The sequence below is a fragment of the Rhagoletis pomonella genome, unplaced genomic scaffold (assembly GCF_013731165.1).
Source record: "Rhagoletis pomonella isolate Grant_MI unplaced genomic scaffold, Rhpom_1.0 Rhpom_scaffold_00007, whole genome shotgun sequence".
Lineage (NCBI taxonomy): Eukaryota > Metazoa > Arthropoda > Insecta > Diptera > Tephritidae > Rhagoletis > Rhagoletis pomonella.
The window spans coordinates 68,119,600-68,137,910 of NW_023458561.1; the positions used below are offsets into that span (position 1 = coordinate 68,119,600).

Genomic DNA, 18,311 nt, shown 5'->3' on the forward strand with positions numbered 1-18,311 from the left:
GACCAGCGCTGACTATTGTGATGTCTGGCGAGCTACTGCAGTTACCCATAATCCTGGTGGGTGCGTCGTCGTTCATTGTGCAGAATGTCGAATCGTCTATCTGCTCAGCCAAGTCTGTTCCCCTACGATCGTTTGACAGGCTTGAGTGCCAAAGATCGTGGTGCGCATTAAAGTCACCTACTACCATACGGTTTTCACCTCTGAGGAGCGCACCTATATCAGGGTGATATCCTGCCGGGCAGCAGGTGACAGGGGGTATGTATATATTAAATATTTCGAGCTCGACATCGCCTGACCGGATAGCGATGCCCTGACATTCTAGGGTGGTATCCCTGCGGTCGATGTCTGCTTCGATAAGACGATACTGCACGGTGTGGTGCGTGATGAACGCTAAGCCACCACCATTATCTCGCTCGCGATCTCGACGGTGCACGTTGTACCCGGCACAATTCAACAAAGTTGAATTGCTGTGCAACTTCGTCTCTTGGACCGCAGCTATTAATATACCATGCCGACACATAAAGGCGGTTATCTCCTCAATCTTGCTCTGTAGCCCGTTACAGTTGAATTGGAGGAGCTTCATGTGGTTCGGGAGACGTGTTGTGATGTGGGGTGTGAGTGAGGTGTATGTTCTTGCCGCCGTTGGCTGTGTGTGCTGCTGGGGTGATTGCCTCCCTGTGGTGGTAGTGGGGGGCGTCGCAATTGATGTCAGCGACCGAGCAGCGCAACACGGGCCCTCGAAATTCCCCGTCCAATCTCGCGTGGTGCGCAGACCTGAACATGCCCTAAAGTGGCACCAGCCAAGGCAGGTGTTGCACTTGACTGATGTCACATTACGGAATATTCTGGTCTGACATACCGTGCAGATTGTAGGGGGAACCAAGAGTTGTTGGCGGCGGCGTGTGGGTGGTGGTGCGGTTGTGTGTGTTATGTGGTCTGTGGTGGCTGTGGTATGTTGTTGTGTTGTGGCGACTGTGTGTGGTTGCTGTGTGAGTGTGTGGGGCTGCACGGGCGGACTAAGGGTTGCCGTGGAGGCTGCTCTATTTGAGCAACAGGGGGCCACGTACGACGTGGTCCACTGTCTGTGAGTCCGTAGTCCCGAGCAGACCCTGAGGTGACTCCACCCCTCGCAGGCATTACACTTGACTGAGGTGGAGTTGTGGTGTAAACGTCTTCGGCATATACAGCAGGTGTATATTTCTGGCCCAGGGTTTGACTCGATGCCAGCCCTGAGTAGGAGAATGCGTAGTGAATGTTGCCCTATGGACGGACAACTTCTGAGATACTTCGCCGACCTAAACGGGGTTAGATCGCCGAAACAACAGCCCTTGGTCGGGTGAAACCCGAGTCATTCCGGTACGTAGAACCGGCTGTCGTGGGAATGACAACAACAACAACAACCGGATACCTTCTGATGTCGCCAGAACACCACCTGCACGACGAGGCGAAATTGATAGGGAGCACAACACAATGCTCTGCACGCAATTCCTAGTAGGGAGCCACAGACGTGGACACCCGAACAGACAACTGCTTGCAGACGACCCCTCGCCAAGGCATGCCAGAAGGCATCTTTATGAACTTACGGACGAAGTCCAGAGGTTCATAAAGCATCCTCTGTATCCGTCAGTTTATCGACAGGCTTCGAGCGGCAGTCACAGGGAGTCAGTCTCAAGTTACGTAGACTTCAGACCTGTGAATGCCGTTCTGGGCACACAGCCACCAGCCATAGACAAGACCGAGCTTCGTCTGCCTCGGCAGACACGAACCACAATAGTCCAACTTCGCTCTGGCTACTGCAGCAGGTTGAACTCATACCTGAGCAGATTAGATGCAGATGTGTCAAACGAATGTCCGGCATGCGGAGAGACAACCCACGACTCGAATCATCTCTTCGTATGCCCGGAAAACAGAAGGCAAGTGAGCTTGTTTTTTGTCAAGCATAACGCGAGACGATTGATAAAGATATTTGATCATCTCCATGACGCTCTTAATTAAAAAAAAAAAATGGAGGTAGTTACAGGAAAAGTGTGTTTTCGCGTTCCAAGTGACTTTTACTGTTTCGCTCTCGCTCCTCTCTTTCAAGAGAGTAATTTTGTTATTTGACAGTTTTACAGGCTTTTACACGGAGTTAGCTGGAACGCATCATGAGTTTCCTTTTTCATACTACTTATTCCGAAATCGAATTGAAATATTCCATTTTCGGATTTCCATACTGGGTTTACGAATATGAGTAAACCGAATTTGATTGCCAAAGTTACTCGAAAATTGATAAATGTATTATTTCAATATTATTGATTCTAAAAACGAAAATAATCATATTAAAATATCTGAAATTTTTATTCAACAATTTTGATTGAGCTTGAGACCGTTTTTAATGAAAAACTATTGTGGAAAAGCAGCAATAATTTGAACAAAATGGTAGAAGTGATAGCTATTGTACTTGTACTGGATTTATAATTATGCAACGGAGTTTATTAAACAAACGAAAGACAAATAGCCAAACTTTGCTAAAATGTCGAGTCGTAATTTATATATTGGTCACTGTATGTATCCCTCGATTTCAATCAGACGCAATCAGGTTAGAAAATAATAACTGTTTATGGAGAAAATTACGATAATACATATACCAATATCACTTAAAACTAGCTCATGGCATGCCATTTTAATGAGCTGTTAAGGCGTCGAACACCGAATGCGGGACAAATACAGGACATTAAAAGAAATACCGAACATTTGGCGTCCCGTATAAAATAAATAAATTTCCAGGACAATGGGTCAAAAAAGAGGACTGACCCGTATAATTGAGAACGGATGGTCACCGTGACTATTGCAAATGTCCCTTGGTTCTTGGCACTTAGTACTGTCGGCCAACGACTATTATTATATTAATGGTATAACAATGTTACAATGCTTACACGAGAGATAGTTTTTAAAATATCTTGGTACAGAATTAACAAATAAAAATTAAAGAAATTCTCAATGAAGTTCCTTCTCAGTGTTGCCAACTCTGAATCAGATACAGTGTGTACCTTGTCATATGTAAGTGTGTACCTTGTTCTAATATAAAATTCACAATTATTTTCATGAAATTTATTTTTATTAAATATTATTAAACAAAGTGCAAGTTTCAAAACCGCAACACCCCCCAAAAACAAAAATTAAAAAAATTAACGGTCATTTTTAGCGACTTGTAAACACTTTGTTTTACTAAAATTGAGCGGGCTACAAAACTGCGTACTCGAAAATTTTCTAGAAATTCTGAGTAAAAAATTTAAAATTTTAATGAAATTTGTTTGAATTTTTGTGAAGTTTGTGCAAAGTGTGAAACTTTGATTTATATGGTATATGTTATAGAATGAACTATATTTTCATAAATAAACGGTTCAACAAATTGGCTCGCATTTATAAAAATTTTCTAGCACGTTCAGTTTTTGAGAAAAAAAAAACTTTTGATGTGTCAAAAAATTGCTAATTTCCAAAAAAAAAAAAATTAAATAGAATTTGGACATAGTTTTTCCGAAGAAAAAACCTCGTATTAATGAAAATCCAACTCGTATGATGGATTCTACCTCATGTGGATGACTTGAGACCTTGTATCAAGCATGTGAAGGTTTGGTTTCCATACCATTTTTGAATAGTGGCTATGTCCTGGTGGAATCGTTTGGCATGTTCTTCTCCGGTATTTTTTTTTTCAAAGTTTTTTTTTTCACCTCTTTCTACTCAATCCATCGACATGAGATAGAATCCATCAGACGAATCGGATTTTCATTAATACGTGTTTTTTTCCTCGGAAAAACTACGTCCGAATTATATTTTTGAATATTTTTTGAAATTTGCCCTTTTTCGACATTTCAACATTTTCTTTTCTCAAAAACTGGGCATGCTAGATAAATTTTTGTAAATTCACTGCAAATCAGCATCAACAATTCTATATATAAGATGAGGTCGGCTATGTTTTTGAGATAAAATACGACCAAATTTTGTTGAACCGTGTACCTAATTAATGAAAAAATCGAGCCCTAACCGCCAAAATAACGAAAGCGACATCTTTTTCAAATTTTTCTTTTTGATGCAGAAATGCATCATGACGCTCTAGGAATATTTCTGCATCAAAAATAAAATTTTGAAAAAATTGTCGCTTACGTTATTTTGGCGGTTAGGGCTCGAAATGTTCATGAAAATAATTGTGAATATTATATTAGAACAAAGTGTACACTTACATTTGACACCAACTGTCCATATGTACATACATAATTTCTTTTCTCCAATCTCTTACAATTGAGAACTTTCCGTGCACTGCAATTTGAATATCGGTATAGCTTGCGTATTTTTCAATACTATTATTCATACTTGGTTATACATATAAACATAGTTTTATTTGCGATTTTATTGCAAACCTTTTTCATTATTCGTTGGTTCGTTGAATTAATTTGCACTTATAAGTATGTAGTATGTATGTATGTATGTATGTACATATATTTGCCGCAATATTCCATATTTGCTCTCATTTAAAAGAGTATGCAAAAATATATGTAGATACATACGTATGTGCATTGCGGAGAATTTTACTTATCGATAGTGATGCCACAGTTTTTACAGTTTGCTCGATGATTTATTTGGATTTATTCATAATCAGTCTCATCATGAGTTTTATTTTCGCCCGAAATAGTTCACTTTCTTTTTTCGCTTATGTGTATTCACTACGGACGGATGAACAAATTTCGGGTGAATTTGTTTTCTGACGAAACTCAGGATAAGGCTCAATCAGTGAAATTGTTATGCTGTACCGTTATTGTATTGTTAAACATATCGAGGGAATATATTCATTACAACCTATCTGGAATTTTGACAAAAACTGCTTTCTGATGTTAGAACCAATCCGGGACTTAACTGCCATGATTGATGTTAATTTTAACTTTGCAATTTAATAACAAATTTTAGTAACATGCGATATACAAGGTCAGTACACTTAGGTCTATTTTTATGCGTTACATGCGTTCCTCAGAAAGCCGCATAAAAAAAAATCCGCATAAAAAAGTTCTTTACTTTCATACAAAAACAGGGGACGCGTTCAAGCATTTTCAAAAACCGCATAAATTCAGATACTCCGTGTAAAAAATTCTAAAAAAACGAATAAAAAGCCAGTGAGGCAATATTAAGTTTAAGGAAAACACAATTCCTTAGTTTTTCGGAAAAATGTTCTTGCCATTTTCTCCCCCGTAAAAGGAATAAGTATGTCATTTTGCTCGTGGCGCTCAAACAATGGCAATGGCCGACAGAGCAAAGCTCTGGAGTGCTAGTCGAGAGATGCAAGGTTCGAGTCCCAGAGAAGGAATTTTGTATTTTTTTTATATTTTTTATTTATTTGAAATTGTAATTTTTTAAATTGTGTTGAAAAAACAAATTTATCTAATTTAGTTTTTATGTTATTTGAGTATTTAGGTGAAATTAATTTTACAATTTATATTTAAATTGAAATAATTGACTTACCTTACTCTAACTACCTCTAACCGGATTCGAACCTGCGATCTCAGAACGAGAAGCTGTAGTCTTTACGCGACGCCACAGCCGACATTTGTCAGGAAAGCAATTAACTTTGTCTTAACAGCACTGACAAAATTCGAAATTATTTAAGGAAATTATTACTTATATTGACTAAATTTACTTCTTCAAATTTATGACGCCCTATTTTTAAATTAAGGGACAATCTTTCGTAATATTAAGGAAAAAACAGTAACTCGAAAATAAGGATACTGTTTTCTTTATTTAAGGAAATGCTTTTTTCTGAGTGTAGGTTGTATCTATTGAATATAAGCCGTCGATATGTACATTTATGTATAATAAACAAGTTTCAAACAGTAAATAAGCTTTTTTTGGGTTTGATTTGTTGCATGTATTTTGTTTCTTTAGCCGATACCCTGTAGGGAAAATCTAGAGCTCAAATCTGATCCGCTTTTAGTGCATTTAGAATCACGCCTTGTCCACGATAAATCTCTTTTGCGTACCTTTTCGACAGTTGTGAACCAGTTGTGAACCAAACTGGCAAACTGACCAAACTCGGCAGAATACTATAACTTTGCTGAGGTTGCGCGCGTAATTGCCGATGGACTGATGAGCTGGCGCACTATTACCAACATCTTTTCATCGAATTCTGAGATTGGGGTGGCAAAACACAAAAAAATCAGTTTGATCAGTTTTTCCATGGCTGCAAACCATTTCAAATATCGGTTTCAGTGGTTCAAACAACTTGAAAAAAAAGTGTACCCTGTCGAAGCCACTATAAACCAATGTTAAATGACAATTTGTTCAGTTGGTATCAAGGCACATTAAACAGGTAGTATCAGTAGAGCAAAAACAACATTTGCGTGTATTTTGTTGTTGCTTCTGGTATCGAAAGTGTCAAAAACTGTTCTGAATTTTTTCTTCTAAATCAAAGCGTGCCATGTGAAATACAAAAAATTATAAAAAATAAAAAATTGAAATTGGAAAAAATAAAAATTGATGCAACTTTCTTTCCTAGTAAATTTGTTTGCTTCTCGAAGCATTGATCCATCCTTTGCAAGGCCCAGTAATCAGCGGTCGTGCTGCCGAGTTGGGCGAACGTTCCAAAAGCTGCTATTCAATCGCTTGTTTTGTATGGAAAAAGGTTTCACAAGCAAATGGATTTTAACAACTTATAATTTTCGTGAGAAAAAATTAAAAATATTTGACATTTTCGAGACCAAATAATTTGAAAATAAATCAAATCAGCTGCTCTACTGATACTACCTGTTCAATGTACCTTGGTTGGTATTAAATACAAAATGTTGACAGTTTTATAATGCAATGCTAAGTTTTCAAAACGCAATTTAATGAAAAACATTTCGCTGAATTTTTCAATCATTTTCTGATGATTTTCGGTTCGGTTCTAGGGATTTGAAATGAAGACGGTCAGGTTAATTGCCGTCGATGGTTCGGTTCAAAACCTGGTTTGGTTCAAAACTGGTTTGGTTCAAAACCCATTAGAGTGTATGAATCAATGAACTTTTCAAACAAGAAAGTGGTTGTTGTTGGTGTAGGACAACTACTGAGTCGTATGGAGCTTCGTTGATCTTTATGGCACTAGAAACCAATAAGATCCAGTTTACTTCCGATTTGTACAATATAGCCTTGGTTTGGTGAGGTTACTTACGCGGCACGACGTATGTATGTATGTATGCAAATATATGTAGGCAGGGGAACGAAGGAAACTGTAAATTCATTATTTTAAATGTTCTTTCCAATAGTTTTATAGTAATTTCAGCGATAAGTGCTACAAATAATTTCAGCTAGTAACATCTGGTAATCTTAGTATGCAGTCTCTCTCGCACACTGCACACGCGCATTATACCTACTCTCTATATTCTCTCGAGAGGTTGGATAGTTTTCTTTTTGGCCGCAGCCACAGCATGGTGGTTTCCAAACTCTGTATGTGGTTGTCGTCGCTTTAAGTCGTTCGTTCTCGTCGTCGTCGTTGTAGTCGTTGTCGTCATTTCAATTGAAGCAAAAGTAAGTGAAATAAAATTTTTTACCCCTTGAAATTGCAAATAAAAATATATAAAGAAAAGTGAAATATCAAGAAAAGCAAGTGATAAATGTTATGTATAATGTATAAGAATCTTAGTAAATTTATTGAAATTCGTGCAATATGTATGTGTATGTATATATGTATGTATGTATGTATGTATGTATGTATGTATTGAAGGAATCGCAAGTGACGCAGATCAACTTTTAACCCACATAACGATTTTGCTTAACTAATGCATTTTGAAGTGATATTACGAGAACAAGGTTTAATTATGCGATGAAAGTAAAGAAATGTGAAAACTATGATATTAAAATTTTGGTAATCTCGCCTTTTTGCCGCAATTTTTTTTTAGTACATATAATACAGAAATGTGGAGTGGTGTGGCTATATACATGTTTAACTCGATCGATAAAAATACTACGCAAAAGGAACTGACGGCCGAGACGGGCAGAGCAGCAACAGCGTGCAAAGCAATAACAAAAACGACGTCGGCCGCAGCGGCAGAGCCCATAATAGTAGGCAACTGAAATAATGAGTATGCGCGTGTGTGTGTGTGTGTGTGGAATTCCTCTTTCGGTTGTTCGCTCGTTCGATATGGACATATGTATGTATGTACACAAATACAATCCACCAAGTTGGGGGGGCAACACACATTTGGCAATCAAGGCGGTGGCGGCGACTGGCAGCCGGCGGTTGACGCTAACTGCGGTGGCTTGGCCTACGCTTCTAGCCGTTGCAGCAATATATTTTTGCTAGCTTTGGCAGGATAGCAAGCTAAGCATATTTGCAGACCGTTCTTCTCAGCCTTTTGGTTTTCTATAGTCCCCAAATAAGGATAAAAATGACGCCAATGGTGTTGCATAGTGAGTATTAAATCAAATTTTCCAAGTACGATCTGGTGTTGATCTTCATGAGAAAATCAAAGAAAGACTATGGAAATATTGACCTGTTCTGAAAAGGCTTTCCGGAGACAAAAATGGAACTTTTGACAGATAGCAAGTTAAAAATATGAATTAGAGCCTCTACATTTACATATGGCAGTGTCAAAATTGGTGGTTCTGCTAATTGAGTTATTTGTTTAAGGCAGTTCTCTCACAGAATCCTAAATGGATTTTACTTTTACTTAATTTCAAAATCTCAGGTTTATTCCGACCGTATTTGCGGTATCCATTTTTTCATAGCATTTCTAATATTATCCGTGATGGCACGTACCATGCCTCGTGTCTGCCTGTGTTCAGCCACACATTCGCAGCCGTCTTAAAACATTTATGTATAAAAATATGCATGTGTATGCATAAATTTGCCGCTATATGCGTGTGCATGTGTGCAAGCGACTCATCGTGCGGGTCGTGTAGATGTCGTTCTTCGCCTTGGCTACCAAGTCGTTATTCGGGTATTTCTTCTTGCATATGGACGCTGTACAAATTAATTGCGCGTTCCCCACCTTGTCGTTGGGGCTAAAGTCACTGCGGTGCGTTGTCGCCTTCGTTCGTTCTGATAAAATTTCACTGTATCCACATCAGTGTTGCCACAGCATTTTTTTATTTTTTACCAAAATCACCAGAAAAAGTTACCAAATGCAACAAAAAAATACCAAACTTTTGATGTGCAGAACTGTACATACATATACATATCGTCGTTTAAAGTACAAAACCGCGTATCGTGATTCTGCAAAACCGCGTTACTGACATTTGCTGCCAAAAATTAGATTAGATTAGATCACACAAGCTCTTGGCTCAATCCTTATCCATTCGTCTTGAAATATACTAGCCAGAAATGCGATTGCTTTATAAAAGGGAGAACCATTTTGAAATATGAGTGTTTTTACTCTCTAGAAAATAATTTGTGTAGCCTCCCATACAGGGTTTTGCATTATCTTGATACTCGGTTTTGCATTTTGTTGATTTTGTACTTGTTGTTGGTTTTGTACTTTAAACGACGGTATCCATATGTCTACATATATATACATATATATATATATATCCGAAGACACCAAGCTTTTGAGGCAATCAGCGCTCTATTCAATTATATTTTTTACGTCTGCGTGAACGCTGAAAGCCACAACGCCAGAAACACTTGGCGGGGGTTTCAAACCTAAGTATGGCCGAATAAACAAACGTAGCGATTGCACGTCGTTTTAAGAACATTATACTGTTTTATGGCTCATAAAGGTTTACGTATTGTGTATTTCCATGGATACAGTTCGTTACAACAGGGGATTATCAGGCGCATAATTTCCCGTAGAGAAGATGTCATTTTGCCACTGAGATCAGCCGACTTGGCACCATTGGTTTTTTATGAGGCTACTCGCATGGCCATATTTATACGAATAAACCTCAAACTTTGGATCACTTTAAAATCAACATATGTCCAGTTATGGCCCATATACATACATACATACATACATGTGTCAACAAGTGGCCGAAAATATCTCAAAAATTCAACGCTTTAAGGCAGTTCTGAAAGCTTTCCACTCACACATTGACAAAGTGAAATCCCTTACTGAATGCCGCACCTTTTTGAACGAGAACATACATATTTACTCGTATGGTTGCCTGTGTACACCGCATAGCAATTGCAAAGCTGACGAACTGACAAGGAAAGGCACGACCACCCAAAACCTTCCGGGAATGGACACGATAGATATAAAAATAGTCACTTTGTAGCTGTTTGTTAGATATCACACCATTCCAGTCACAAAGAGACGCTAAAACAATCTTTCGTTTTATGAAACTTTCAGGATTACCTGGTATTTCTATAAAAGGAAGCGCTTACGGGCCCCTATGTGAAATGAAGGACTGAATCGAAAAAATTACCAAATTGAAAAAATAAATTACTAAATTACCAATTTTGGTTAAAAATTACCAAAGCGGCAACGCTGATCCACATTTATTTCATCGCTTGCATTCGCTCAAACCATACGTCCGCCCATTCATTTACCTTTCGTGTTCGCGAATAGCTCGTTGATTGCCCCCTTGCTTGCCTGGCGTTGCTGTTGTTGGCTACGGTAGTCTGCTTTTGCTACCTCCATTATCACCGCCGCCACTGCTGCTGCTATGCTATTTGTAATACTCGCTCGTTGGCGCTCGCGTTGTTAAGCACGTTATTTTAGTTTTCAGTTTTGACTCACTCTGGATTCGTTACTTTTATTGTTGCTATGTATTTGGCTCCTATACGGCATATACGCACACAGTACTATCTGCCTCGTGTCCACAGTCGTCGTACGCTTTTTCTCTCACTTGCCCGTTACTTGGCTACTGGTCATATTTTTACCCATTTTTCATTCACTAGTTTGACTTTTGGCATGGGATTTTGATTCTGAAATCAAATTGTTTCCTTTTCGCTCAGCTGGTTTGAAAAGTTTTCGCTATTAAAAATTTATTTCATATTTTCCATTTCTAGCTTCTCTAACTTGTTTTGTAGAGTACTTGACCGCCATCGCTCTCCTGTTGCTCTACAATCAATCCCTCATTTGGTTTTTGTGTATTTTCGCTAGTCGCTCACTGCAGTAATTATGCGGCAGCTCATTGAATTTCCTCCGAACTCTCTTGTTCACCTTTTCTGTCAGCTCTTATTGCTCATATATTTACCGCGTTTATTCGTGAATTTGTATCTCATCTGATAAATGCGCATGACTTCTCTAATCAGGGTGTAGTAGAGATTCTATTACATATATGTACATAGCTATTTTTTGTCTTCATTTCGCTTACAACGGTTTAGTTTAATTAATTTTGGCATTTATTTGCTCGTTGATTTAAATTTCGATTCCATGGCGAAGTAGCGAAAAACACGATTAAATATTCTCAAATTCCTATGCGCCGGCCATTGCACTCTCATTCTTTACCTCCATATGTAAGGATATGAGTTAATATGATATCCCACCGCTCTCGAAGGAATAAAATTGAGAATCTCGAATTTATTTTTACAGTTCAAAATACATATTTCGGGAACAATACTGCACAGTGGTATAAGAATGTGCAGACGGGGAGCTTCTAAAATTGACCTAAAACACTGTCGACTTTGGAAATACTGCGTTTAATGAGGCATTGGCCCGTATGAATAAAAACTAAGCAATTGCTTTTTCTTAAAATTTCATACCTTTTACTTCAATTTTGTTTGAATAAATTGAGTAAAAGATCTGGAATTTTAAGAAAAAGCAATTGCATGAATTTTTTGTAGATCGACTTATGGGATTTTTCACCTTGACAATAGCCCCAAGTATTGCAATAATTGTCAATAAGTTTATTTTTTATTGCGCACCGAGACAATTGAATACTAACAAGAGTTTTTTTATACACAGATTTGGTAGACTTTAGACAACCAAATCCCTCAAGGGTCAATTTAGCCTGTGATATTATTGGTTTGAGGATTAAGTATTTTCCTTTTTTTTCAATAGACGTCATCAGCTTATCGCTCTTATGTAGGTATGTACATAAGGGTGTTTCCATAATGTCGGACGTGACATTCGTACGACTTTAGAGTTAAGTAAACGATACGAAAACGAACGTCACTTATTAGGTGCGCTTGGAACACTTGGTGTCGAGAAATTCGATGAAAAGGAGGTCATAACTTACGTGACAAAATCAATGGTTTCATCAGAGTACATACATATACAATAAGTAAGACCGCAAATCCTGTGAGTATTTTTCTAAAACATTCTTTAAATAAAAATAAAGTCAAATTACGGATTATTACAACCAATTCATTTTTAACCAGAAGCAAACTGTTGTTGGTTTTATTTTGAATTAAAATGTGATAACGGACGTGATATATGTATGGGCGAATCCGAGAAATAGTCAACCAAAATCGGCAAAAAATTCATGCAATTCAACTTCTCGCATGGCATAGTAGTTTTAAAGCCAGCAATAAAGACGAATTGTGGCGCCACATCCTAAAACCGTGGTATCGCATTCCGAAAAGTGTTTGTGCAAACTTGGTTAATTCGATGCACCGAATATGCGAAGAGGTAATCAGGCAAGGCGGCGGTTCAATAAGCTATTGAAACAATAATATTTTTGTAAGAATTTTTGGGTCAAAGTTTAATTTATTTAGAAATAATACTTTGTTTCTATTATTTCTTCCAGGCCAAAATTAAAAAATGGGCCACAATTTATTTATGACTTATTCCACGTGCAAAAGAAGTCTAGATTTTAATTAACGTAGACAAAATGTACGAAAATGAAAGAATTCTTCAAACAATAAAAATAAAAGAAAGCTGTACGTTTCTATTATTTTATCCTACACTGTATATAAGAATATGTTGTACTATGCCATTTTTAATAAAATACAACAATACCGCTTTAAAAAAAACCTATTTTTTCAACGCAGTTGTTTTAAAGTTAGTCCAACCTTTAGTTTGCTTTTATAATACATTTTATTAACTTCATTATTTTCTCTTCAAAGTATTTTTGTAGATTGTGCTCTCCATACGTAACAGTTATCGCAAATCGGTTGACTTTGATGGTCATATCAAAATCGCTTCCTTTTTCTCTAACGTCAGAACACAAATTTCGAAGGCAAATACACCGGCATTAATTCAAATTAACATTTCCATTATTGTGTTCTCATAAGTACTGCTTTAAACCTTCCCTTATAGCACAAAACAAAAAAAATTGCTTTTATTTTTTTGTCGGCATAAAAGTTAAAAGAAACGTGCAAACGTACCGTCAGCAACGCTAGGATTTGCCCATATCGAAATCAAATCATATTTGAAAAGGATCATTAAGCGCGATAAGAAGTGGATTTCATGCGACAGAATGTGCGAAAAAAAAGGTGGTCGAATCCTGGAGAACCTTCTCAAACGGTGACAAAGTCCGGCTTCAAGATGTTGCTGAGTGTTTGGTGAGATAGATAAGAAATAGCTGGTAATGAGCTGCCCGAATTATGCCAAATCAGTATCAGAACCAATCAAAAGTAAAAAGGAGTATCTTACGTCTAAATAAAACCAGTCTAGACCATTCTTTAGTGACTCGTCTTAATGCTACGACCGACAGCGCGGACCTTGGCCTGTTCGATTACCTTTGGTCTTGAACAATCCGCTTTAACGGTTTGATTCGTGTTCCTTTTTAAGATATAATTTCACTTTTCGTTCATTTTCTGGGTTTAGTCGGTAGACTTAGAGAGCTGTTGTCTGATAAGTGCGAACTGCCAGTCGAACATGAATAAAAACTAAGCAATCTTACTTCAATTACTTACAATTACAATCTTGCTTTAAGTATTTACCTTCGGCGTTCGCTACAAAACTACATCTGTTTGCTTTTGACTAATAGTTTTTTATTCGCTTGTATTCACATACGTTTTTTAGCCGGCATTTTTCATTCAAAGAGACCTGAGAGGTGTGAAATATTTTTTCGCATTTTTCCTCCCCACTTTATACACTGTCATACTATAAGTACTGCGGCTTTTCGTTTCGTTTTCGAAAAAAGTGACAAACAAGCCAAACCAAATGACGTGTGAAAAGTAATGAGAAAACTATTCGTGCACCTCTCGCAATCTCTCATATGGCTCTCTTTCTTCTTGATCGTCTTGTTTCCTATGGTTTAGAAGTATTTTTTCTTTGGAATACCATTTGTTTTAACATAAGTATGCTTGTGCGTATGTACATAGGTATATACATGCATATGCTTATATTCTTTACATTAATCATTTAGCTGTGAGTTGGTTAGAAATATTTTATTTTTAGCTTTGCTGTCAATAGTTTCGTTGCGTTTGAGCAATATCTCGTTTTGCCAGTCGCTTTGTTAAAAAGTTGAATGTTTGCATTTTTATTTGCTGCTTTTAATGAATTGAGACTTAACTTATTTGTTAGTTGCAATATCATTCGACTTCTTGGGCTTCAATAATGTAACCTACTCTTTAGATGATTCTAGGAAAAGCTTTCTTTTAACAATTTTGCAAGAAATCAATGGTATTTACAGATACTGTTCTTGACATATATAGCGAATTGTTTTTTGTTTATATTCAAATAATGTTTGCAATTCTCAAACGCGTTTGTTGCAGTTGCGAGTTACTGGGATCCTCTCGGCGCGAACATATTAAGACAGTGCGGTGAACAACTCGCTTTGCGGATGACAGTGTATACAGAACCGAAATATTTAGATGAACATGAGGCACACACATAACTCTAAATTGTCTCAAAATAGTAAAGAAAAGTATTGAAATTTAAAAGAAACTTCACTTTAGGATTATGCTTACATCTTACAACCACCAAGTAGGTTAAACCGCAGACTATTCGCAGTTACGAGGTTATGTTTTACAACATCTCCCAGCAAAACTAGGACCAGCACAGAGTGGCACATGTTTAGCATTCAATGGAGACAGTGCCAATGGCACACCGGATCGACCACCACCCACCTTCTGTGAGTTGGAGGATATATCCGATCAAAAGATCAAACAACTATGTAATGACTTACAAAACGGAGAATTACGAACGGGATTTAAATTCTATGCCTCCATAAATACAAGCTCTTGTCAAAACCGGTTGCGATCTACAAATGTGTGTGTGAGGGATTCACTAGGATTTTAGACAAGCTTACCTTATCTAAAGTTTGTATATATTCCTGGAACAATCAGGAGGATAGATAGTAGCAGTCTGCTTAATGATAGGGCGTGTGTCAGCTGCTTAGCAAAGGTATTTTTTTCTGCTCTGAAATCGTTACACCTCCTCCATTGTCTCCCTTTCAGCTCTCTAAGCTACATCTGTGTTTCCTTAATGGTGCTTCAGTTACTCGCAGAAGACAATGTGCTAAAAATAAAACTAAATTGGCCGACATTGCCGACGTGCATAACTAAAACTATCGACGAACAAAAGTATTGGTACAGCGAACTTTTTTCGCTCAGTTTCTTCCATACAAAATATGGTCGATAATTTTTTTTTGTAAGAAAGAAAATAACACCGTCTGCAAAAAAAAAAAAAAATTTCCGAAAATCAACGCGATTTTTTTAGCAACTTCAAACTTGCACATTGTTATGCTAAAATTGAATGGGTTATAAAACTGCATACTCAGAAGCTAGAAAATCTCGTAATTAGTAAATTTTAGCATTCAAATGGGTGACTAGTGAATTATTGTTCCTGCTCCGTACAAATGTGCATGTGTATTTATGTGTGTATATTTATGTATATATATTGACACTTTTTTTTGCGGTAATTGCTTCACAATATGATAGAAATTAGCACACAAAAAAATACGATATTCTCTGCACTCGCCTTTATTTGTTCATATCATGAATAATATTTGCGTAAGTACTTTTCGTATTACGTTCGCTTGATATGTATGTATGTACATCAATATCCATATCTACAAATGTATGTATGTTTATATGTACATACCCTGTAGCAAAAAGGCGGCCAATTTTCCGAAAAGCACCAGTACCTCGCCGGGTAAAATTTGATCGGTTAGAATTGGACATTTGTTCGCATCAAAAATGTTACTTGCGACCAGGCCTCTAGGAACTTAGGTATAGAGACAAAAAGTGAAACTCTCACAGATTTATACATAGATACATACAGAATGGTAATCTCTAGAAATCGCTCAAAGTGGACATTTGAAAACACATTCACATAGGCGGAGCATATAATTTTAAACTTTTATTTTTCGGTTTTTCTCAATCACGAATAAGCATCCGTGAAGTACACAACGAAATCGAATTCAAATTAGAATGTAATTGGATTAGTCTAAAACCAGATAATAAAGAACAATTAACCACAATAGGACATCTTACGGTGAGTTGTGGGAGCGGTCCTTTTGCAATGACACGCCAATGTTAACAATGACAGTTGAAACCATTGGCAAAGGAATTATGAGGGGCTAATACTGGTATTGGACAGTATGGAGTAACCTAGGGTGGGTCCGAATTGCTACAAGGTACATAGGTATTTTAGGTACATAAATTTCCTTCTTATACAGACGACATATATATGTATGTATGTACATTAGTGCGGATCGGTCCCCATACAAAAAAAAAAAGTTTTTCCAGTCCACCCCTAGGATTAAAGGCGATCCCAAAAAAATTTTTTATTTTTTTTTGCCACGCCCCCCCGATGGGCTATTTACTTTTTTTGACACTACGTCGCCATTTTAAGTCCGATTTTAATGAGCCGTACACCGTTGTTCATGGCTTGGAAGCCGCCACAATTCTTACCTTAATCATTTTTTACTCCTAGTACTGACTGTCGGTATCTCGTTTCACATCATACCTAAATTCCAATTTTTTTAGTCTGTCGAAAAGGCCTTTAAATTCTGTGAAACTTTTTCTAAAAAATGATTAAGGTAATAATTGTGGCGGCTTCCAAGCCATGAACAACGGTGTATGGCTCATTAAAATCGGACTTAAAATGGCGACGTAGTGTCAAAAAAAGTAAATAGCCCATCGGGGGGGGCGTGGAAAAAAAAAAAAATTTTTTTTGCGATCGCCTTCAAAATATCTTTAATCCTAGGGGTGGACTGGAAAAACTTTTTTTGTCGATCCACCCTAATGTACATAAGTGATGTCGGCAATTATCCTTGTCTTCCAAGTAAGTGTTGCAGTTGCATTTTGTTAGCATGGCAATTCTAATACATACATATACATATATGTACATATGAGTACCGTTCTAAATACACACATATGTACGTATGTATGTATGTACGTATCTGGCGACATGGTGTCTCAAGTGTACCACTCACGGAATCCCGCTCCATTCATAGGCAAATGCGTGTGTGTTAATTACATTTGTGTGAACGACTTCTATGCTTTCGCATAATGTTGGGCCCAATGCAGTTAATAGTCTAATGGTTTTTACTTTTTATTCGGCCTTGCCTGCGCAGCAATTATGGCGCCGTTGGTGTTGCTGATACAATTTTCACCTTCTTTGTTTGTTTTGAAAAAGCATTTTTATAAGCGCCAATAAATGGTCTCAGAATATGCTGCAGAATATGCTTATGTTTGCAAATGATTTTATGGACAGCTGCTCATGCCATGGTTGCTTGTAATAGATATGTTGTAATACTACAAAGAATGCTTGGCTTGCGATGAAGGTGTTACATTAATTTTATTTTTTTTTATTGCAAATTGTGTAATTAGATATTGAATGCTCGCCAACTCCTCCAGGTGGTGATAATCATTTGCTGATTTGTAGCATATTTAGGAGCGTTAGATAATTTTGCGGAGGACTACGCAGCAAACCATACATGGTAAACAAAACAAAGTATTTTTCGAATTTATCTTCAAAATCGTTATAATTTGGCTCTCAGAGACCCAAAGACTTCTACAATGGCTTAAATTAAAGATCTTGAATTGCACTATAAGCTATTTGTGGTTCGATCAAATCACAATTTTCATTTTAATCAGTTTTTAAATTTAGGGGTTTAGGCACATTTTTTGTCGTAATTTTTTACCAATTTTTTTAGGTTCAAGGATTAACTACGGCTCAATGGCAATCAGCCTCATTACGAGAGTCATGTCGAGAGGCAAGCCGTTTTTCGAGAGTCGTATCGTATCGAAAATTTCATGAGATTGCCTAAAATTTCGTACGTTTCCGGATACTAAAAATGTACAAAAACCGCATTCGCGGCCGCCTGCTGGGCTTGGAACTTCTCAAAGTCGTCATTGCTGCTACTTATGAAAATCACGTATACGCAACGGAGGACATCTTCAACACGACACCGGCATCTTGCCAACATAAACTACTTTGTGTCTGTGGACATTAGGTGGCGCCTACTAGCCTCGCAATTCACCCATCGAAACCCATGCGGTTATATCTGATTTCCTCTACTAAAGAATTGTG

The 18,311-nt window shown here is 37.4% G+C and overlaps 2 long non-coding RNA genes across 4 annotated transcripts; both read left to right on the plus strand.

Moving 5' to 3' along the window:
• The first annotated feature begins 7,325 nt into the window (after positions 1 to 7,325).
• Positions 7,326 to 12,877, plus strand: LOC118743403. Of its 3 annotated transcripts, XR_004993460.1 has the most exons (4): positions 7,326 to 7,527; positions 11,943 to 12,182; positions 12,263 to 12,563; positions 12,631 to 12,874. It is a non-coding gene; the product is annotated as an uncharacterized LOC118743403 (long non-coding RNA). The 3 variants fall into 3 exon arrangements; XR_004993458.1 differs by having other exon boundaries at positions 7,336 to 7,527; positions 12,263 to 12,877; XR_004993459.1 differs by having other exon boundaries at positions 7,336 to 7,527; positions 12,266 to 12,875.
• Positions 9,487 to 10,404, plus strand: LOC118743404. Its single transcript, XR_004993461.1, has 2 exons — positions 9,487 to 9,644; positions 9,718 to 10,404. It is a non-coding gene; the product is annotated as an uncharacterized LOC118743404 (long non-coding RNA).
• Positions 12,878 to 18,311: the final 5,434 nt, after the last annotated feature.